General features: G+C 33.9%; 1 protein-coding gene across 2 annotated transcripts in view; it reads right to left on the reverse strand.

The window, feature by feature from the left end:
* The window catches only part of EYS (eyes shut homolog (Drosophila)), a 2,062,375-nt gene that overhangs the window by 1,236,664 nt on the left and 801,101 nt on the right, over positions 1-24,610 (reverse strand). The gene's annotated exons all lie outside the window — the stretch shown is intronic.

Below are 24,610 nucleotides of genomic sequence, written 5' to 3' on the forward strand. Positions count from 1 at the left end.
TGAACTAATAGTATGTGGTGCTTCTACATTTATAACAGGACTAATAAATAATACATAGCTTTAAAATATTTTTGCCTAATTTTCTGTGACAATATAATATATATTACCATAAAACTTACCACATTGGCTGAAATAAGATTTTTAAAGCATCAGCAAATTTCTAACATTGGCCTCTGAGACACATCAGAGAACAACTATTGAGCTAAATTACCAATTGAGCAAAATTTTCCTATGAATTAGTTAATATGAAATAAGTTTTACAGATGAGATCACTGTTTATAAGCCTTAAATGCTATTTAATTCAGTGTCCTTAGCAATATGTGAAATTCTTGTCATCACCAGAGTATATAACAGGTGTTACTTTATGTTAAGCATCTGTTTTTGGCTTTGTGTGTATTTGTTGAATCACTTGAAATGCATATTTAAAAATATCTTTTCTTTTTAAAAAATTTTAGATTCAGGGCTTACATGGGCAGGTTTGTAACACAGATATATTGCATAATGCTGTAGTTCAGGCTTTTGTTGAACCCATTGCCCAAACAGTGAACACAGAACCCAATAGGTAGATTTTCAACCCTTACGCTTCTCCTTCCCTGCTCACTTTTGGAGTTCTCAGCCTCTATTGTTTCCATCTTTATGTCCATGTGTACCCATTGTTTAGCTTCCATTTGCAAGTGAAAAAATATGGTATTATATTTTCTGTTTCTGTATTAATTCACTAAGGATAATAGCCTCTAGCTGCAACCATATTGCTGCAAGTGAAATGATTTAATTCTTTTTATGGTTTTGTAGGATTCCACAGTGTTACGCATCTCATTGTCTTAATCCAGTCCACCATTGATAGACAGCTAGGTTGGTTCCATGATTTTGCTCTTATGTATAGCACTATGATAAACATATGAGTGAGGTTGTCTTTTTGGTAGAATGACTTCTTTTTATTTGGGTGGATGCTTGGTAGTGGGATTTTTGGGTCAAATGGTAGCTCTATTTTTAGTTCTTTGAGAAATCTCCATAATGCTTTCCGTGGGTTGAACTAAATTTGTATTAATATTTGAATAATTTGGAATAATTGAAGGGAAAGCAAACAAATGAAAAATAAAGCATTTGGAAGTTATCCATATATCACAGGCTTCTAGCTCAGTCTAGTCCTCCATCTAGTATCTGTCATTATTTTCAAATACCACTTTGGCTAGTCATCATCCTCGAAATTAGGCTAGTCCTCCTCTGAAGAGAAAAATCCTAGCAGACAGGAGGGGGAAAGTTTTTTACACAAACAGTGTCCATTTGAGGGAAATGGAAAGGTTATAGTGAAGCCTGCAGATAGAGAGTAAATGCAAATAGAGAGAGGGGTAGTCCAGCAGCTGGGTAAATGGAAATCAATCACAAACTGTAGGTGTGTTCAAGGAGAGAATTTGTGTCAATTTGTGGGCAAGGTAGAGTTCCAAATCTTGAGCAACTTTATTATTATGCAAGTTATGAATCATGAAACAAGCACAGGAAATATTAGAACAATTATTTTCAAAAAGTATATTTAATGATAGATTAGATTTTTAAGATAACTTTTAAAAAATCATAGTGCTGAGATCATGTAACCTACTTTATGATACAGAATATCTTACTAAATGGAGGGGAGCAAGGAGGAAGGAAAGAGAAGGAAGAAAGAAAAGAGTCACCTAATTTGCAGTTTCAAAGCCCCAGATGTATCAAGGCCCTTTTGTAATTATAAATACATAGGATACCAATATATTGGAGGAGACAATTGAATAAATGACTTGCAACAACATCTGAAATTGAATTCTAAATAGATATAGCTACCATTGAAATAAAAACTAAAATGAATAATTGGCAAAATAGTATTAGACATAATTGAATAATGAAGTCTTTACTAGTTCAATAAGTTTAAATACAATGTACTGTAAGCCAATTGATTTCACAGCTGTCTAAATTTTGTTTAATTGGTTGTAGGCAGAAAGTAATTGCTATCATGCTAATTGCACATTTCTTCGTGAAGTATGCTTGCACAAGGCAAAATTTATGACTGAAAAAATTCATACCTTTATAATATAAAAAATATATACTTAAGGTTAAGTTATTTACTTAGTATTTTTTTTTCTTCTGAAAACCAAAATGCTCTAATTATTTTTGTGACTTTCCATTCTAGTTTACCTGGAGAGTCCTCATTCCGTTTGTTGTTCTGATATAATTTTCAGGGCATACTTTCACTTATAAAAGTTTCTAAGGTGCTATTTTTTATCTTTATCTCCTATGTCCCATTACTGAAATTGAGCATCTACAAAAAAAAAAACAACAACAACAACAACAAAAAACTATACTCTCACCTATTTCTAATCCTATAAATTATTTCACTTTGCTCTAAAATTTGCTTGCCACACACTTTAGGAACTCATCATATATACTATCTTGTGTTAAAACCATATTCACAGTTTGCCTCCACCATTAAGCTTCTGGTTCCTGAATGTGTAAGAATGATCTAAATCTCCACATTATCACGTCAATATAATAAAGGTTGACAATACTATAAGAATTGACTGATACAAGGTCCTCAGTGTTGGAATCAGATCAACCTATCTGCACTCTTTCACTTAGGAAGTTGAGGATCAGAAAGTTTAATGAAATTGGTACTCTAAGAGAATTGTTTTAAAGATTAAATGGGATGATGAATAAAAAGTGTATATACTGCCTGGAATTTGCATTGCCTGGCCACCTACACTGTTTACTAGATGTTGTCACAGAAGTTTTAAGAATATGTTTTCTGACCTATGAGACTAAATACAAAGTGTATCTCAACAATAAATACTTCTTTAACTTTCAGTAGTACTTCTTTTTAATTTTTGATCATTACATCACATTTTAAAATTGACAAATATATTGTCCAATTTGATACTTTCAATAAAGCTTTTGCAATATGTAGAAGAGACATTCTTATTCTCACTTTACCGATGAGATAGGTGGAAGTTCAAAGGAAAGCAGTGATGTATCCAAAGTCAGGAGGTTAAGCAAATGGAACTTAGAATCCAGATCTCCTCCTCTCAACTTCCTGTTTTTTTGTTTTCTTTTTTTAAATACATGTTTAAAATCTAGTATCATTCCTTTAAACATTTTGTGAAATAATGTTAAAATTGGGTATTACCCATCTTAAGAAAACAACTTCAGTGCATTTATTTTACTTTAAATAACATCACTGTAAATATCACTATTCAGTCACATAACAGGACTCAGTTAATATATTACGACAATTTTAGAAGAAGAAAAGCTAGAGAATTAATACTTTCTAAAATCATAGTCACTACCACATCATGATCACAGGTCTTGAGGGTATTGCACAAGTATTTATGTTTTTTCTCTTTATTGTATTCTGAGTACGTAATTTCAACTTGGTTAATTTAAGAGTTTCCTAAGAAAAACCGACAATTCTTGCCTATTTGGCATATGTGCTGAAGGTTTGTTTTATCTTCTCACATAACAGGTGGCCTAAGACCTCATGTGGTGTCATTACAAGGATCAAATCCTCAGGAAAGAATGTGGCTGTATGTCAAGAGGACTCATAATGCGAACGCTGAGTCCTACGGGGATAACATGGATGTTTTGTAGAAAAATAAAGTTCCAAGAAACAAAGTAACTACTAGTGACTTTGTTTACATCATACCTACAGGTTTACAAATTTGAATCTGCTTCTGCACATGTCAGAGAAACTAGTCTTAATAGATGGGAAAAAGTATTTTATGTGAGGGCTTCAATCAGATTCTAAGTTTGCACCATGAAATAATTTCAGCATTTAGTGGAACGTGGCAGATATTTTCAAACTCACAGCTAGAAGCAGAGTGTTTATGGAATAAAAAAAATGCAAAGCACATACTCTAAGATTTTTTGAGTGTACAATTTCTGGTAGTAAACACTTGAAAACAAGTAAGTGTGTGCCTAAAGATAGGTTAATATATTCTAATTTGATCTTTTCCTTAGTATGAGAAAATCTAAATTTATTGGTGTAAAATACATTGAATATTTCTAAGGACAACTTTTCAAATCTCAAATGCTGATTTAAAGTACTAAAGCTGATAATAGAAAATAAGGTAGTTATCATTGTTAAAAAGTGGAAGAAATTCTACTAATTAATGTGCGTTGGCTCACGCCTGTAATCCCCGCACTTTGGGAGTCCGAGGCAGGTGGATCACGAGGTCGGGAAACCAAGATCATCCTGGCCAATATGGTGAAACCCCGTCTCTACTAAAAATACAAAAATTACCCAGGTGTGGCAGCATGCACCTGTAGTCCCAGCTACTTGGGAGGCTGAAGCAGAATCGCTTGAACCCAGGTAGCCAAGCCTGCAGTGAGCCGAGATCTCGCCACTGCACTCCAGCCCAGGCGAGAGTGAAACTTAGTCTCAAAAAAAAAAAAAAAAAAAAAAAAAAATCACTAGCTTCAAAAACTTAATAAATGTCAATTTCTAATTATTAAGCATTCTATATGTTTACCTTACCATAAATATTTCTTTGTGATAAAGTATCATTCAGCAATATGTATCTTTGTTTGAATATATTTTGTATATTAAGGAATATAGGCTTCTTTCGCTATAAATTTATTAATACAAACCTAATAGTATAGGCAGTTTAAAATAACATTTTCTTACAAAAATTAGTTCACCTCTCATAGAAGCAAACAGGAAAATGTTGTTTATCAGCTACTGGAAGGTGGAGGAGATTAGGGGAGATTCTGGTCACAGGATACAGTTAGACGGAAGGAAAAAGTTCAAGAGATCAACCGTATATGATCATGACTATCATTAATAACAAGATATTGTGCACTTAAAAATTGTTGAGAGTAAATTTTAAGTGCTTTCCTCATGAAAAAGAAAACTATGCGAAGTAATGCATATGTTAATTAGCTTGATTTACCTATTTCAAAATGTATGCATATATCAAAACATTATGTTACACAAAATAAACATACAACTTTTTATATGTTAATTTAAAAAATTAGTTCATTGTTTCCTGCAACCATTACATATATGAAACACAAAATTTCAACCAAAACTGCCAGGTGAGAAAGAAATAATGTCTGTGAATAATAAAATAGTATTGTCATCTTTTTAGTGTCCTATAAATTGGGGGCATAGAAAAAGAATTTTTTTAAAAATGAGCTACCGAATTAAATAATTCATTCATTATTTTATTGTTTTGTCTGTTAACCTATTTATACCCTTAAGTGTACTTACCATCAACAAAACTACATTCATACTGAATTACAACATGAACATTACTATACTCTTAACCTCTGCAATCTTCTTGGAAATAAATGTGGAAAATCACTAAGCTCATTTAGCCTGAAAATACATTTTTTTAAATATTTATTTGTAAACATTAAAAATTGAATATATGATTAAGGACCACTTTGAATAACAGTCTGAAAGTGTTAGTATGTAAAAACATATGAGAAGATAGATATGGGTAAAATGAAAGTGAGGAGGTAGCCTAAAAACAGTAACAGCAAGGCAAAGTTGCTAAGGATTGTGAAGACTACTGCAAAAACAAGAAAAGTGAAATTAAGGAATTTTGACTTTATCCTTGAAGATATTTAAGGTTGTTTGTTTGTTTATTTGTTTGTTTCTAAGCATGGGCATAACATTGATTGTTATCCAGTAGAAGATGGATTAACATAGGGTCAGCTTAGTAGCATGAAGATCATTTAGGAAGCTATTGTTTCATTACTAAGAGATTATGAGTACTACATAAAGGGAGTAATAAAGTACATCAGATTTGAGATATATTGCTGAAGCAGGCGAGAGAAGATTTGGATAATGGTTAGTAATCAGATGAGGCAGAGTGAGGAGTGAGGAGGACTCAGTGGGCTTCACATTCACTATTGGAAAGATCATGATGCTATCAGGTAAGAGACAGATGACAATGATAGAAATAGAAGAAAATGAGATGCTACTGATGCTTAATATGTAACAACTTAAATCAAATAAATTCCATTATTTCAGATGTTATCCTACATGTATTAAAAATTGAAATATGGAGCTCTGGAAAAATGAAGGCATGCAATAAAAATTCAGGACCATTCTAACAAACATTACTAAGAATAAGTAAGTTTAAAATTGGCCTTCTCTACTGAAATATACAATTAATTTATGAAACATATAGAATCCTCTTCATTGTGGTATTCTGCAGTGTTTGTATAGAATCTTAGATACATACGTAGATTATTTGAGAAGAAACAGGCAGGAAAGAATTCTACTAGGCAAATTTGTGTAAGCATGTGGTCTGATAGATAGTAAGCAAACCTTTCTTTCTGTATATTTCTTTATTTTTTACTTTTTTTCTTTTTTGAGATGGAGTCTCACTGTGTTGCCCAGCCTGGAGTGCAGTGGCACGATCTCGGCTCACTGCAACCTCTGCCACGCGGGTTCAAGCGATTCTCCTGCCTCAGCCTCTCGAGTAGCTGGGATTACAGGCGCCCGCCATCGTGACCCGCTAATTTTTGTATTTTTAGTAGAGACGGGATTTCACCATGTTGGCCAGGCTGGGCAAATCTTTCTTTGCTATGTTTTTTATTTGTTTGTTTGTTTGTTTTAGGGTGAAGGGAAGTTTATGAATTCTAAATGAATTCAAGAATTTCTGTTTTAATATTAACAGAAAAATGATTTCTTCTATTAAGGCTATCAAGCCTCATTTCATGTATTTTTTCAAAAAAAATAAACTCAGACATATAATTTATCCATTTATGCACATAATTACAAGCCAATTATTCCAGTTGGAAGAACTATAATCTATATTTTTTACACAACACAAATTTTGATGTAAGTGAACTGTTTGGATAACTCCTTTATATAATTCTCTTCAAATTATGTTTCCAATATTCTATATGATTTAATCTCCTGTGCCATGTAAGAAGACAACTGATCAATAATCTTTTTCAGAGTTATTTAATTCAAGCTGCTTTGTAGGTCAGTAGTTCCAAAAAAACAATTCAAGGCTTTTGCAAGATTAAGAATATTCCTCATTTCATAGAAGAAAGCTAAAATGCCGGACAAACAGAGGTAGAGAATGTATTGGTTCAAGCCTCCCGTATATTCATGTTTAAAATCTCAGATAAATCTGATGGCACTCATGCTGTATTTTGAAGAAAACCCAGAGTTAAATACACTTGAATCTGGAACTGGAACAACAAAGCCAAACATATGCCACATAGTGAGATGCAATATAGTGAGATTAATTCCTTTTTTTTTTTTTTTTTTGTCATTGTGGTCATAATACAGAAAACATGAGAATGGGGTATTTTACTGCTCAGACAGATGAGCACAATTTACATTTTTTTGTAGGCCTACAACAAGTCCTAAGACATTTATGTTGAAAAATGAATCTTTCAACAACATCTTGAATAAAGCTGAAAGAAAACACTTGCTCCATAAGGCTGACTACATGATAAGACAGTTGAAGCTACTATTCTGTAAGTTTACCTGTTGAGTCAAAAAAAAATGACTAGTGTTATAAACATGAGTAACATGAACAATTATGTGATTTAACTTTGAACATAAACCTAATTTAAGTTACCATATTTCATTTCTTCTATTTTATTTTGTTTTTCCTTGATCGTATGTGTGTGTAAGCAGAAAATTGATGATGAATCAGTTTCTGTGCAAGTAAGTATTACTTCTGGCTCCTGTTTTTTCCCAGAAAGGATCTTTGTGGCAAGTCAAATAAGTCTGCTTTTAAATACAATGTTTTATATATTCAGATGAATTCGCAGTTGCACCTTCTTCAATGCTTAAAAATTTACATAAGCATATGTTTGCATGTGTATATGCAAGTATAATATCCATACCTATACTCACACATTATATTCAAATCGTATTCAAATTATACTTGAAAATGCATATATAACCTTTCCAATACAGTTTAAAATGTATAAAAAAATCCTATATACCTACACATATATTTTTATTCTTTCAGGTACAATTTGAGTAGGAAGCAGAATTTTAAATACAAAAGCAGGATACAGAGTGTTACATAAGCAAAGTATTAAGATATAGAACTTAAACAAATTTATAAACATTTTACAAAATAATTCATAAATCTGCAGCATGTCAGGTGTTTCATATGGAGAAACATTTTAAACTCCCAGTTTAATAAACATTACACTTGGTCTCAGAAGAAAATCAACTGAGCTAGAAAAGCCAGTGGATTTTTATATATACAGAAATATTATAAGCAAAGAGGAAGCAAAGTAATCTTTGTTTTTTTTTGTTAGGACTGGCATTATAATAAATGCTGTATCTGTTTCATACTCCTTAGAGGTAACATGTATTAAATATATATATATTCTAATTACTAATCATACATACTTAGATCTAGACTATATGCATATAACACCATTAATTCTGCAATGTAAGATAAATTCAGTTAGCCAATGTAAAAATATGCAAAAACAAACCTATTGAAAATGAACACTAACATATCTTTCCACATACAGAAATTATTATAAATCAATTTTTTTAAATTTAAAATTATAGAACATGACCTTTCTTAAACATTTAAATAACATTCAAATTGTCTTGTACTTATTTTTTTAATAAAACAGATGGAACTACAGAAATAAATAAAGATAGCAGAGATGAGAGAGAAGTGGAAAGAAGGAAAGAGAAGCAAAATAATTATATTAAAAAATGTCACTAAAGGGTCAGCTGTCTCCCAAGGGATATGCAGAAAGTTTTATATCTATGATCCTGTTCCTTGATGAGACTCTTCCTGGCACTTAGTCAATCCAGAGTTCAAGTGATATTCAAAAAGTCTTTAAAAAATCACTAAGCCAGAATTTCAAACTCATGGAAGGGAAAGAATAAATTCAAAGTAGAAGAGATTTATCTTTGTAAACTATGAAGTAAAATCATCAGTGCCTATGTCTCTCTGAATCTAACTCAATGTTACAAAGAAAATTAGAAACAGAAAATAAAACTTCATACTCAGTAAAACAGTTATCAATAATCCCAAGTCAAAGCACAAAAGAAAATGAGATGACAAATATTGTAAAAGGACCAAGATAAGAGCAGATATGAAGGGCAGGTAGGTGCCTGCTGCTGGAGTAAGCCAGCAGAAATGGCACAAAAATAGTTCTCGGAGTAGGAAGCTGATGATTAAAAAAAAATTTAAAAAAAGAACAAAAATTAAAAAAAATAAAACCTTGCTTGGAATAAAGGCTGGGCCAACTTTCCATCAAAGAGTGTTTGGGGCAGAAGAAAAGACACTGGCAGAATTTGGAATTTCAGAGACATGCAACCTTGAAGGCTCATGAAGGAAAATCAGCAGTCCTGTTGCTACCATTATTCACTGTGGTGACAAAAAATATATCCATTCTCCTTCTCCCCCACCTCTCTCACATACATACACATGCATGTGCATATGTGTGTTCACATACAAGCAATTGAAAAACCAATAGCATACGTTGTTTTTCTCTGAGCCATGAAAGCTTCTGCTTGTTTCTCATTGACAAGGACACTGTCTTCACTCACACGTGTTCCCGCAAATATTAAGGTTTTGAAGAACTAATTTTAAAGATAAGAAAAACTTAAAAAGGAATTAGTACAAAATAGACTGTTGTGTTTGTGTGCAAATGTAAATGTAAGAATGAGTATGGAAACAGCCAGACATCTTATATAAGCATTATTTTACCAAACATACTAAAATTATAGCCAAATAATTTTAAGATAAATAAAAAGCTAGTATAAATATTACTCTATACCAAAATATTTAAGGAGATATAAAAGACTCAGGATATCAATCAGTTAATAAAATGAGAGAAGTTCCAATGGCAGAATTCCAGAAAAAAATAGAGGATAAATTAAATGCCAGTATTTACTGACTCTTGTTTCCTCTCCATGAAAGCAGTGCACATGTACTGCTTCTAGTCTACCATCTTGACCCAATACCCCTTTAAATGTATTTTCTAACTCATCTCCTAGCTTCTAGGGTGTCCTGGCATCTTAGCTATGGATATCCCAGTACCTGCTGGTCACAAGGCAACAGAGACTATGACAGTCATCTGGGTCTCCTGGAGCAGAGGACACAGAGCAGTGGAGATGGACCCCAAGCTCTGGCTTGAGTAAGAGACCTGCTTTGAATTCTTTGTCTGGCATCCCAACGTTTCATTTTGTTTAGAATTCAGGATCCAGTATTACTATGCTGATTTTTGTTTCATCTGGATAAATTCTTCTTATTCTTGAATTTACTTTTGTTGGAGTGAGACTTTACTTTTCTTGAGGACGTGCCTATGATGTATGTTGAGTAAAATCATTTGGCTTTGCTTCTGGGTATGTTTAGTGGCTGTATTAGTCTGTTTTCATGCTGCTGATAAAGACATACTAGACACTGGGAAAAATAAAAAGAGGTTTAATTGGACTTACAGTTCCACACGGCTGAGGAATCCTCAGAATCATGATGGGAGGTGAAAGGTACGTCTTACATGGCGGTGGCAAGAGAAAAATGAGGAAGAAGCAAAAGCAAAAATCCCTGATAAACCCATCAGATCCCATGAGACTTAATCACCATCACCAGAATAGCACAGGAGAGACCTGCCTCCATAATTCAATTACCTCCCCCTGGGTCCCTTCCATAACATGTGGGAATTTTGGGACATACAATTTAAGTTGAGATTTGGATGCGGACACAGCCGAACCATATCATTTCACCCATGGCCCCTCCAAATCTCATGTCCTCACATTTCAAAACCAGTCATGCGTTGCTAACAGTCCCTCAAAGTCTTATTTCAGCATTAACTCAAAAGTCCACAGTCCAAAGTCTCATCTGAGACAAGGCAAGTCCTTTCCACCTATGAGTCTGTAAAATGAAAAGCAAGCTAATTACTTCCTAGATACAATGGGGGTACAGGTATTGGGTAAGTACAGCTGTTCCAAATGGGAAAAATTGACCAAAACAAAGGGGACACAAGGCCCATGCAAGTTCAAAATCCAGCAAGGCAATCAAATTTTAAAGCTCCAAAATGATCTCCTTTGAATCCATGTCTCACATCCAGGTCACGCTGATGCAAGAGGTAGGTTCTCATGGTGTTGGGAAGTTCTGTCCCTGTGTCTTTGCACGGTATAGCCCCTTTCCCGGCTGCTTTCACAGGCTCGTGTTGAGTGTCTGTGACTTTTCCAGGCACGTGGTGCAAGCTGTCAATGGATCTACCATTCTGGGGTCTGGAGGATAGTGGCCTTCTTCTCACAGCTCCACTAGGTAATGTCCCAGTAGGGACTGTGTGTGGCGGCTCTGACCCCACATTTCCCTTCTACACCGCCTTAGCAGAGGTTTTCTGTGAGGACCCCGCCCCTTCAGCAAATTTTGCCTTGGCATCCAGGCATTTCCATAAATCTTCTGAAATCTAGGCAGAGGTTCCCAAACGTCAGTTCTTGACTTCTGTGCCCCCAGAAGCTCACCACCATGTGGAAGCTGCCAAGGTTTAGGGCTTCCACCCTCTGAAGTCACAACTCGACCTGTACTTTGGTCACTTTCAGCTATGGATGGAGCATCTGGGACACAGGGCACCAAGTCCCTAAGCTGCACACAGTATGGTGACCCTGGGCCCAGCCCACAAAACCATTTTTTGCTCCTGAGACTCCAGGGCTATGATGGGAGGGGATGCTGTGAAGGTCTCTGGCATGGCCTGGAGATATTTTCCCCATGGTCTTTCGCATTAACATTAGGCTCCTTGGTACTTATGCAAATTCCTGCAACCAGCTTGACTTTCTCCTCAGAAAAAGGGTTTTTCTTTTCCACTGCATAGTCAGGCTGCAATTTTTCCAAACTCTTATGCTCTGCTTCCCTTATAAAACTGAATGTCTTTAACAGTACCCAAGTCACCTCTTGAATGCTTTGCTGCTTAGAAATTTATTCTGTCAGATACACTAAATCATCTTTCTCAAGTTCAAAGATCCACAAGTCTCTAGGGCAGGGGCAAAATGCCACCAGTCTCTTTGCTAAAACGTAACAAGAGTCACCTTTTCTCCATTTCCCAAGTTCCTTATCTCCATCTGAGACCACCGCAGCCTGGACCTTATTGTCCCTATTGCTATCAGCATTTGGGGCAAAACCATTCAACAAAACTCTAGGAAGTTCAAATGTTCCCACATTTTCCTGTCTTCTTCTGAGCCCTCCAAACTGTTCCAACCTCTTTCTGTTACCCAGTTCCAAAGTCACTTCCACATTTTTGTATATCTTTTCAGAAGCACCCCATTCTACTGGTACCATTTACTGTATTAGTTCATTTTCATGCTGCTGATAAAGACATACCCGAGACTGGGAAGAAAAAGAAGTTTAATTGGATTTATAGTTCCACATGGTTGGGGAGACCTAAGAATCATGGTGGGAGGTGAAAGGAACTTCTTACATGGTAGTGGCAAGAGAAAAATGAGGAAGAAGCAAAAGCAAAACCCCTGGTAAACCCATTGGAACACATGAGAGTTAATCACTATCACAAGAATAGATCAGGAAAGACCAGACCTCATGATTCAATTACCTCTCCCCTGGGTCCCTCCCATAATATGTGGGAATTCTGGGAGATACAATTCAAGTTGAGATTTGGATCGGGACACAACCAAACTATATCAGTGGAATAGACTCTGTATGATTTCTTTGGTTATACATAATCTTCATGTGGTGGCTTTCTCAAATGCTCATTGTGGTAGTCATGTGCCTGGTGTGTCAGCAGGTTCAAGGCCTCCTAATAAGCAAGGGTGGTGTGAATAATAGTGGTAGCAGAAGTCATATGAAGCTTGTATCCTTCCCAAATGCTGTGTACTTGTGTCAGCAGATATTGAAATGGGCTATGAAGATAAATCTTAAGGCCAGAAAGTGGTGCTTACAGGTGAGAGCCAGATGGCATGGTCACTAGCTCTCACCTATAAGATGGTCTCACCTGGTCCAGGTGATCTCTCATCTACACCCAAAGGTGTAATCTAGATGAAGTTCTCAGGTTCCCCAGTGGTGGGTTGGGTTGTAGAACATTCACTGGTCCTAGTCCCACACTTCGCCTCTGAGGGCAGAGACAACACAGCTTGGAACTGGGCCAAGTGAGGCTACATGAGGGCCCCTAATGGTGGGTGCAAGCACCAGCCCCAGTAGGGGTCAGAGTCAGTTCTCAGGATCCTGGAAAAACTTCCCAGTGAGGAGCAGAATAATCATTGCTGGGCCTAAGACCCAGGATGGGGAATGAGAAACAGCTCAGGCTCTATAGGCTAGCAAGTGGTAGAGGGACCTGCTGTGCTCTCATACTCCCGACCTAGCAGGGCAGAAAGTTAGAACAGTTAGCCAAAGCACTCCCAGTTTGCCTTCAGACTGACCTATCCCAGGCCACAAAACTTTCTGCTGGGGTCAGAACAATACCCACTCAGGTCTTGTGAAGAGGGAGCACCCAAGTACTGTGCCTGTGGCTGGAGCACATACCACATTTGCCTCTCAGTTCTGGTCCCAGGGGCTTCTCCCCTGCTCAAGATCTTAAATCTCTGGCCTGAGACTCTCCAAACCAGTAACTGCCACTTGTGCTGACTGGCAGGTTTCCACATAGCTCTCTATGAGCTAGGATACAGAATGGCCTCATTCTGTTGATGCTCAGTTCTAGGAGTGCATGCAGGATAATTTCTAGAGCTGTTCCTGCTCATAGTCTCCCTGTTGCTCCCAAAGGTATATCCAGAGCTTGGTTGGGACAAGGATCTCCATTATAGCCTGGATTGCCCAGCTTCCCAGTGAGACTGTGCATCATGGAGGCAATCACTCTCCATCTCATGCACTGGGGATTCACTCACAATTTTCTGCTGGAGTCTGTCACATGGGTTGTTACCTGCATTTTTTTTTCTAAGTACCCAAAGTTTTCTTTCACTCTAATGTTGATCTCCCGTGTTCCTTTTTGCACAGAAGTTTACAGTGTGAATCTTTACACACAGTTTTGCTATTTCTAAGTCGGTGAGGTATACTAACAAAGCCTCCAATTAGCCATCTGGTGAAAGAAAAGTGTTTAAAAACTTTGAAAAACAGATAGACCCTAAAATGTAAGTATTTATAAAGAATTTCTATACCAAGACATGTGTTAATTGTGATTTACTGTGAAAAGCAAGAGCAAATATAAAGATTATATAGGTGATATATGTCATTTTTTTTTTTTATAAAAGAAAGTGGAGTTATAGTTTCTCATTCTGAAGTCAAGGAAGAATTTTATGGCTGAATCTTTTAGTATAGGACATTGGGAAACATAATGGACCATGACTTGATGTATGGTTTTGTAAGAGGTATAGAAATGTTCAAATACACATCTTTTAAACTGATTCTCCATGAAAACTGAAGACAAAATGTAACATGCTTAGTGTGAAAAAAAAAAAAAGGATTATTAGCTTGAATAATGTGCTGTAGACACAGATCTAGGAGAAACACATCAAATGGATTTCTTATTTTTATGTGAGCTCTTTGTGTTTGTCAGTTGGCTTATCATTTTGAAAGCTGATCGTTCTCAGGGTATGCATTGGAAATGCCCACAGATTATTTAGCAAAACAACATTGATCTGGGAAGAAAGTTCTCTACAAGAAAAGAAATATCTCTAAATCAAACTAGCAATACAAAATCTTACTTACCTAGAAATACACTAAGAAAAGTTATTGATTACTTACATGATCAATTCTATAGATTGAAACAATTTAGAAAAATAAAACAGAAATAAAACTTTTCACCATTAAATTTATGTCAAAACTCCCCAGCATAAGAAAAACCACAACATTGAACAACCCCTTCATCACTGATTTGGCAAGGAATCGTAAGTGATAATAAAAAATAATGTAAAATCTTAAGGGCTCTGGTGTAAGAAGTCCTAAATTCTATATTTCTTCTGCTAATAACATGTCATTGGAAAAGCAACTGATCTATGTAATTTTTATATCCTCCTATAAGAAACATAAATATTGTCAGTATATCAACTGGCTATAGTTATAATAAAAGTCAAATTAAAAGTTTCCATGAAACTCCTTTATTAAGATAAACCTAATAAATAAATAATTTAATTTACATTTAAATATTTCTCATGCTGAAAAAAAATGTATTGATGTTTTGAGAATAGTTTATCAGAAATTACTACAGAAGGAAAGTTTTCAAAAGCCCAACAAATAGCAGGGTGTAAGAGGGTGGAAATGAACTGTGAATGGGCACAAGGAAACTTTCTAGGGTGATGAATAAGTTCTATATTTTGGATTCGGTGGTAATTACACAAGTAAGTGCAATGGACAAAACTCCTTAAATTGTATATGCAAAATCTCGGCATTTTATTATGCATAATCACGATAAAAAATGCCCAAAGCTATTGAACACCTTATGGAAAGTCTATTTCCCTAAAAACATTGCCCCTTCCTTCCCCATAGAAAGAAAGAGTAAGGGAAAAAGTCTACTTCAAAACATAAGAAAAATGCAGGACCTTAATTGGACCATGTTTTTTTTCAAGAACTTAATATCAAATTTTGATTACCTTTCAAAAAAAGAAAATACAGATTTTGCAGTAAATAGTATTCTCATGTACATTTTTTCCTTTGTTTCCAAATGTGTATTACCTTTCTTCCACAGTTCAATAAAAATAATTTTACTCACAAATGCCATAATCCTAAATGTCACATTTTGCTTTTGTTGCAGTCGTGGTCATTGCCCTCCCATGCAACATTGAATCTGAAACAAACAATAACTAATGGCTTTCAATTCATTTCTAACAAGAGCAATTTCTGAATATTTCTGCATCATTCTGGTTTTTTTTCCTGGTATTATGCTTTTACATGTTTCTTAAATTTTACAGTTTCTAGTACTTTGCATTAAAACAATTCATCATCTTTAAAAACAAATGTTAAAAAAGAAGAAAACAAGCAAAATCTATTCTTAGGTACGGTACTTTTTAAAAGTCCATTTTTATTTTTTTTTAATTTTAGTTTATTTTTAATTGACAAGTAATAAGGCAACACTTTTAATCTGAACTTGGTATTGTGGTTCTACATGAAATAATGAGATAAGCTAATATTAAATGATTTTTTTCTAACTACACTTCTAAATACTTAAAATTATCTTTGAATATGTTTCTATACAGTTCTGTGAATAAAATTTAAAGATTTTATGTATGGCTATGCTAAATTATAAACTTCTGGGCTTCACTAACCATATGTTTTCATAACTGTACTCAGAAGACATCAGAAGGTGCTGGGGTTGAATTGTAGCTCCCCAAAAGACCTCGAACTCCTAATTGCCAGGATCTCAAAATGTGGCCTCTTTTGAAAATAGAGTCTTTACAGTGATATTCAAATGAAAGTGAATTCATTAGGGTGGGAACTAATTCAATAGGACCACACTGTCTTCTAAAAAAGGGGGAAATTTTGATACAGAGATAGGCAGTCACACAGGAAGAAAACTACAATCCTTGAAGGGTGAAATGAAGGTGATTCTTCAGAAGCCAAGGAATGCCAAAGATTGTCCAGACAAAGTAACACAGAAGGTATACGGGGAGTTTTACAATTACTATGATACCTGATAAAACTGTCTCTTCCTCCATTCTTTCAACTCAGTTTCAGTCAAATAAGAGAGTTCATCTATTCATTCAAAATAAGGTCTTTAATACCTTTTCTGTTTATCACTGCCTGTCTTCAAATAATATGCCACTTCGTGTATAACGTAATAGCCTTACAACAAGATACTGTGATTTCCCCTTTTCTTCCTTTGTACCACTCTTATCAAAAAGCAATTTTACTTAATCAGTGATTTCTAAGGCCTATTTGTACAGTTATAATTGGTTGTAGGATGTATTTATCTGTCAAAAAAATTACACTTAACTCCTGAGTTACTCCTTTTTGATAAAATTTGAACTACATGAGGTTCCAACTTTTCCAGTGAGAAAGTAATAATTATCTAGTCTTCACAAATATGTTAAACCTTGCAAACTGAGCGATATCATACATATCAACATATGTTGCCACTGGCAACAGATGTATGATTATATACTATAAGCAGCATCAGATGATGATAATCTTAAACCATGGATGTGGAATCACGCCTGTCTCATTCTGGTATTTAGATTTACTACTTTTTAACACTGTGATTTCTGCATAAGTTACTGGAAATATCTAAGTTTTAGTTCTTTCATATATAAAATAAAATCTGACTAAGAGATTTACCCAAGAACAAAATGATACAAACTGTAAGTGTCTGCTATAGATAATTGCTTTAATTACTTGTGTGAATTTACTGAATCTGTCCAAAAGATAATTTGATAAAAAACTACTCAAATATTGAATGTAGACCACTTTGATCCAGCAGTTACACTTACAGTAATTTATTCTACAAATATACTTGCATACATATATAAAGAGGCATATATAATTAATTCCCCAAGTAATAGATTATGACTGTAAAATATTAAAAATTCCCTGTGTCTGTTATCTCTGCAAACTACAGTGTAGCTGTACCATAAGGGGATGAGTGATCTACCTACCCACACATATTTTGTTCAAACCTCTGGTTTTTGTGAAGGAAAAATCTTTGAACTCTTAAAGATAGACACTGTACCACAGATTGTTGTTGCCTGAACTAAAATTTTGTCATGGCTTTGCTTTTATATTAGCACTTAAGACTTCTACACATAAATAAGGTTAAAAAAAAAAAAGCAAAATATAATCTCTGGTAACACACAACACACTAAAGTTTTCATAGCTTTTATTTGTTGTGTTAAAATACACAAAAACCAACATAAGATTTTACTTAATAAATGTCAGACGTTTTCAGTTATTATAGCCATTGCAAATTTTAAACATATTTTTATAAGAGACATGAACATTTTAATGCATAGTGCTTCATGATATAAAGCATCTATTTAAATACTTCTAAAATATAAACTAAGAAAGAAAATTCTTACAGTCAACTGGGAGCAAACATTCATGTTGTCTGAAAGTCAGCTTTGTAGTGTCCATAAGAAAAGCAGGCCAAAGCATCAACACAAATGCCAACTGCACAGGCAGCAAAGAGCCAGATGCTGTTGGCAAAACATGCTCCAGAGTGTGGCATCTGGGTCCAATAACGGCCATACAGAGCCCCATCTGTAGCTAAAGCTGTTGACTCTGCTTTGGGGGAAGAAAAATCAGAAATAAAGAAGGCAGTTAAATTTTAAACCATGCCAGGAATAGCAGAAGGCAGGTTGCAGTCAGCATTCAAATTATATCCCTAGCCCAATTTGCTTTTTAATGTCTTGAAACTGTGTAAACACTAAACTATGTTAACTCCAGTTGTTTAGAGACATGAGCACATGTAAGTAGTTCAGTAACTTAGGACACACAAATCACCTAAATAGATTTGATATTTCATCAAACGTTCATTTATCAAATTTTTTTCTCAAGGAATATAAGCATATGGTCCATGAAATGCAATTCTAATTTGATCTATTAAAATATGTAATTTTAAGTGTTCATTGTGGTATATAATTTTCTTCAAATGGTATAAAATTTAAGACTCTTCTTTACAATTTTTATAATATTTCATTAGAATAACTCTTCACAAAATTAAATAGGATATCCATGTGTCCTTCACTGAGACTCCTTAAATTTTTGATCAGTGGAAATTTGTGGGAAAGCTACAGAGAACCTTAATCCTTAATCAAATAAAATTTTTCAAAATTATAAAGGGATGATTAAAGTAATCTCTTTTTAGTGTTATTTATTATGCATATAGATATATAAAATTGAATTAGTTGATATCTATATGATTAAAAAGATTCATAATTTATAAAATGCCACACTAATCTTATCTATGCATATATTTTTGAAAACAAGATAAATATTTTAAATAAAAACTATGATATTTAGAGTGAACTATATATAAAAAAGTTAACTAAAACCTTGTGGACAGAATATTATTTATCACCACAATTCTGTGAGACATTATTATTGTTGATTCTACTGTCTAGCTAAGGAAACTGGAAGCTTGCAAATGTAATGTAAACTTACTTATCCCAATTCACATCAACCTTTAGAGATAGAATCAAACTTAATATGCAGACACTGCAGACACTGTGATTGTAGAACCCATATTTATTCTCCCTCTCCCCAATAATATAAATATAAAATATAACATGATAGAATCATTTCTGTAATAGCAGAAGAAGAACTAGTCAAAAATACACTCTTCCATAAAAGAAACCTGTACATTGATAAATATAGTTGAAATAAGCTGTTTCAGAACTATGCAAATGAACTAAAGGCTTGAAACAATCTCCATGTTTATTCAAGAAAAATGATTGAATCTCATAAACCTAATTAGCTTTGTGGTTGTAAACAACCATCCCTGTCTCCCCAGCTCTTTAATGGACTTGAAATCCAACATCATTGCAATTAGGGTAGCTGAGAAATCAGCAACCTAATAGCCAGTGGAGGGGACAGTAAAAGTATGAATCTGACTCAAAAGACTCTTCCCAAGGAATGTCACTATTTCATTGGTTTGACAGCACTCTGAAAAACTCCATTCTCAGGGACTGACTTTATTTGACCTGATTAAAAATTCACTCTTATAAAAAACCATATATCTAGAGAATTTGTTAAAAATAATCAGTGGCAATTGCTTCATATCACAGTGTTTGAGACAATAATTCCAGTTGAGGGCAATTCTAGGTTGACCAATATAATTAAAGATTTAATAACTCGGGAATTAGATGTACCTAGAAGTCTTTGAAAGCTAGAAAAAATCCTAGAAAACTAGAAAACATCACAGCATGTAAGTGTATACACAGTCCTAAGAAATATACAAACAGCCCTAATCTCTGATCTCTGACTAAACTTGAGGCTCTATACAAGCAGAAAGTAAAGAATAAAGTACAATTGTAAACTGCCTGGCTGGGCGCTGAAGACATGTCTCAACATACACACAGAGTCCTTCAGGGAAGGTTAGAAGATATTTTAGTTCCAAAAATTTAAGACAAATCTCTGTGAAATTATTCATTTTAGCTGAACACTAAGTTAATCAAGCAGAGACTTCAATGGCAACACATGGCAAAGAACAATCCCAGTGAAACACTAGACAAATAGTAGAAACAACAAAATCAAAAACAGTAACTGCTAGGAAAGAGCGGGATTTGATTTCCAGATGTACCAAGTTATACTATTTAACATGTCAAGTTACCAGAAAATATTATAAGTCATACAAAGAAATAAAAGTATGGGCCATGCACAGAAATAAAACCAGGAAATAGAAACTGCCTTTGAGGACACCTGAATACTGGATTTACTTGACAAATATATTAAGTCAGCTATGGTAAACTTGTTCAAAGAGAAATAGAAACTATATATAAGCAATTAAGGAAAGTAGGAGATCGACGTCTTACTAAAGCAATAATAAAAATTAAAGAAGAAATTATAAATTTTTTTTTGAAGTGGAAAATTATAAAAACTGAAAAAAAAATGTATAAGGGAAAAATAAACAACTTCATCAAAAGTGGTGAAGGATAAGAACAGACACTTCTCAAAAGGAGGCATTTATGTGGCCAAGAAACATATGAAAAACAGCTCATCATTACCGGTCATTAGAGAAATGCAAATCAAAACCACAATAAGATACAATTTCACGCCAGTTAGAATGGCGATCATTAAAAAGTCAGGAAACAACAGATGCTGAAGAGGATGTGGAGAAATAGGAAAGCTTTTACACTGTTGGTGGGAGTGTAAATTAGTTCCACCACTGTGGAAGACAGTGTGGCAATTCCTCAAGTATCTAGAACTAGAAATACCATTTGAGCCAGCAATCCCATTACTGGGTATATACCTGAAGGATTGTAAAACTTTCTACTATAAAGACACATGCACACGTATATTTATTGCAGTACTATTCACAAAGCAAAGACTTGGAACCAATCCAAATGCCCATCAATGATAGACTGGATAAGGAAAATGTGGCACATATACAGCATGAAATACTCTGCAGCCATAAAAAAGGAATGAGTTCATGTCTTTTGCAGGGACATGGATGAACACGGAAACCATCATTCTCAGCAAACCAACACAGGAACAGAAAACCAAACACTTTATGTTCTTACTCATAAGTGGGAGTTGAACAATGAGCACACAGGGAGGGCAACATCACACACGAGGGCCTGTTGGGTTGATGGGTGCAATAAACCACCATGGCATGTGTATGGCACATATAGACCTATGTAAAAAACCTGCACATTCTGCACATGCATCCCAGAACTTAAAGTATATTTTTTAAAAAAAGTTATTGGAAAAAATAAAATAATTACTAATTGAGCACAACAAGAGACTTAATTTGGCAGAAGAAAGCAGCAGTGAACATAAAGATAAGTTTATTAAGATAATTGTTTCAGAGGATTATCAGAAAGAAATAAATGCATAGATCCTCAGATATCTACTCATATATGAGAGTTCCAAAAGGAAAAGGGATAAATGCTTTGAAAAAATAATGGCCAAAACTCTCTGAATTTTATGAAAAAATGTTGATCTACACATCCATGAATCTCATCAAACTCAAAGTAGAAAAAATTCAAAGAAATTGAAAGTTAATCATGATAGTCAAACTGTCAAACACAAAGAGATAATAGTGATAGCATCGAGAAAAAAGTGATTTATTACATACAAGGATCCTCATAAGAACAACAATTGATTTCCCATCAGAAGCCACCATGTAGACGAGACAGCAGAAGGATGACATATTTGAAGTGCTAAAAGAAAAAAATACTATCCAACCATGAATTCTATATGCCACAATGTTACCTTCTAAATTAAAGCATAAATTAAGACATTTTCAGACAAATAAGAACTGGGAGAATTCATAACTAGCAGACTAACATATAAAGAATAGTAATGATAGTCCTTTAAGCTAAAATGAAACTAAACTATAGAATCTTAATTATTCACACATAAAAATAATGAGATCCAGTAATGGTAACTATATTAGTAAATACTAAAACCAGTATAAATATGCTTTGTTCATAACTCTTTTCTCTTTCTATATAATTTAAAAGATGGAACATAAAGCCATAATTATAACAGTTTGTTGATGGGCTTATAATGTATAAGATGTAATTTGTATCACAATAATAGAATAAAGGAGTAGAAAAAAGGGGAGCAATGGTGGAGCAATATTTTTGCACATTATTAAAATTAAGTTGCTATTAATGCTATGTAATTGCTTTATCTTAAGAGGTTACTTGTAATCTATAGGGCAACCATTAATTTAAAAAAATACAATAAATGTAACAAGGGTATTAAAGTGATATATCAGAAAAATATCTATTTTACACAAAGTAAGGCAATAATGGAGGAATACAGGAACAAAACAGAAAAAGACATATAGAAAACAAATGGCGAAATAGTAGAAGTAAATTCTACCTTATCAGTAATTAAAATAAATGTAAATTGAGTAAACATTCCAATCAAAAGACAAATAATGGCAGAATGTGTTTAATGAAAAAAATTGTTCAACTATATGCTATTTGTAATAGACACACTTTGTATTCAAGAGTGAAAACTAAATTCATAGCAAGAGGAAGGAGGACATAATGAAAATTAAAGCATAAATTAATAAAGCAGAGAATAAAAAAGCAATAGAATAAAACAATGAATTCTAAAACTGGCACTTTCAGAAATTGAAAAACTATTAACTGTACTGATCAAGAAAAAATAGAGAAGACTCACATTACGAGAATCACCAATAAAAGAGAAGAAAATACTACACTCTTCCAAAAATAAAAAAGGATTCAAAGAGAATACTAAACAATTACATGCTAACCAATTATAAAACCTAAATGAAATAGATAACTTTACAGAAAGGCAAAACCACTGAAAGTAACCCCAAAAAAGTATAGCATACCAATAAACTTACAATAAGCAAAGACGCTGATTTAGTAATAAAAATGTGTTCCACAAAGTAAGCATGAGTAGGTTGCTCTATCGGTAAATTTTACCAAATGTTTACAGAATAATGAACACCAATCCTTCTGCAACTGTTCCGAAAGAGAAGGGGAAAATTCTTAACATGGTCTATGTGGCTAATACTACCCAGATACTAAATCCAGTCAAAGATATGACAAAAAATGAAAAATACAGGTCAATATGTCTTATGAATACAGACCCCAAATTCCTTCATCAAGTACTAGCAAATAGAATTCAGTAACATATCCAAAGAAATATACATTATGACCAATTGGGATATATATTAGTACTGCAAGGTTGGTTTTAAATTAGAAGATCACTGAATGCAATACACCATATTAATAGAATATAACACAAATTACACATATAAATAGCTTCATTGATAGCATTTGAAAACACTCAACACTTTTTTATAAAAAACAAACAAAACACTTAACAAACCAGAAACAGAAGGGAATGTACAAAATCTGGTGAAGTGTCCTATGAAAAATCTACAGTTAACATCATACTTTTTGATGAAAGATGGCTTGATTTTCTTTTAAGATCAGGAAAAAGAGAAGGATATTCAGTCTGTCATTTCTATTCAACATTGTACTGGAAGTTGTTGGGATAATTAAACAGAAAAAACGTATCAATATTGGAAAGGTAGGAGCAAAATTATCTCCATTATCAGATATTAAAAATCCTAAGGAATTGACCAAAAATCACTTTAACTAATAAATAAGTTTACTAATGTTGAAAAATACATGATCAATATACAAAAATCAGTGGTGTTTCTACACACTAGCAAAGAACAATCTGAAAATGGCATTAAGACAATTCCATTTCTAATAACATAAAAAGATTCAAATTCTTAAGAATAGATTCTAAGAGGTACAAGTATACATTGAAAACTATAAAATATTATTGAAAGAAATTAAAGAAGATTCAACAAAATCCCTATTAAAGTTATGGCTGCCATTTTCTTCAGAAAGTAACAAACTGATACTAAAATTCATATGGAAGTACAGGAGCCCAGTTTAGCAAAACAATGTTAAAACAAAAAAATAAGTTGGATTCATACTTCCTGACTTCAAACCTACTAAAGGCTACAATAAGAGGGTGTGGTATTAGAATAAAGATAAATAGAATATAGTGTCTAGAAATCCTTACATGTTTGTCTAATTGGTTTTAAATAAAAGTACCAAGATAATTTAATATGGAAAGAATAGTATTTTTAAGAAAGTATCCTGAGACAACTGGATATTCCCGTGTAGAAAAATGAGGCTGGACCCTTACCTCACACCCCACACATATAAATTAACTAACTCAAAATGGACTATATCTCAATATAAGACCTAAAAATATAAAGTTTATAGAAGAAATTAAGGAATAAAATTATTGTAATCTTGAGTTAGACAACAATTTCTTAGCTATGATATGAAAAGCAAAAGTGACAAAAGAAAATGAGTCAACTGGTCGTCCTCAATATTAAAATTGTTTGTGCCTCAAAGGACACCATGAAGAAAAAGACAACTCGGGGGGGCGGAGCAAGATGGCCGAATAGGAACAGCTGCAGTCTCCAACTCCCAGTGCGAAGGACACAGAAGACCAGTGATTTCTGCATTTTGAACTGAGGTACTGGGGTCATCTCACTAGTGAGTGCCGGACAATCGGTGCTG

Source organism: Colobus angolensis, unplaced genomic scaffold (genome assembly GCF_000951035.1).
Source record: "Colobus angolensis palliatus isolate OR3802 unplaced genomic scaffold, Cang.pa_1.0 Scaffold241, whole genome shotgun sequence".
NCBI classification, from domain to species: domain Eukaryota; kingdom Metazoa; phylum Chordata; class Mammalia; order Primates; family Cercopithecidae; genus Colobus; species Colobus angolensis.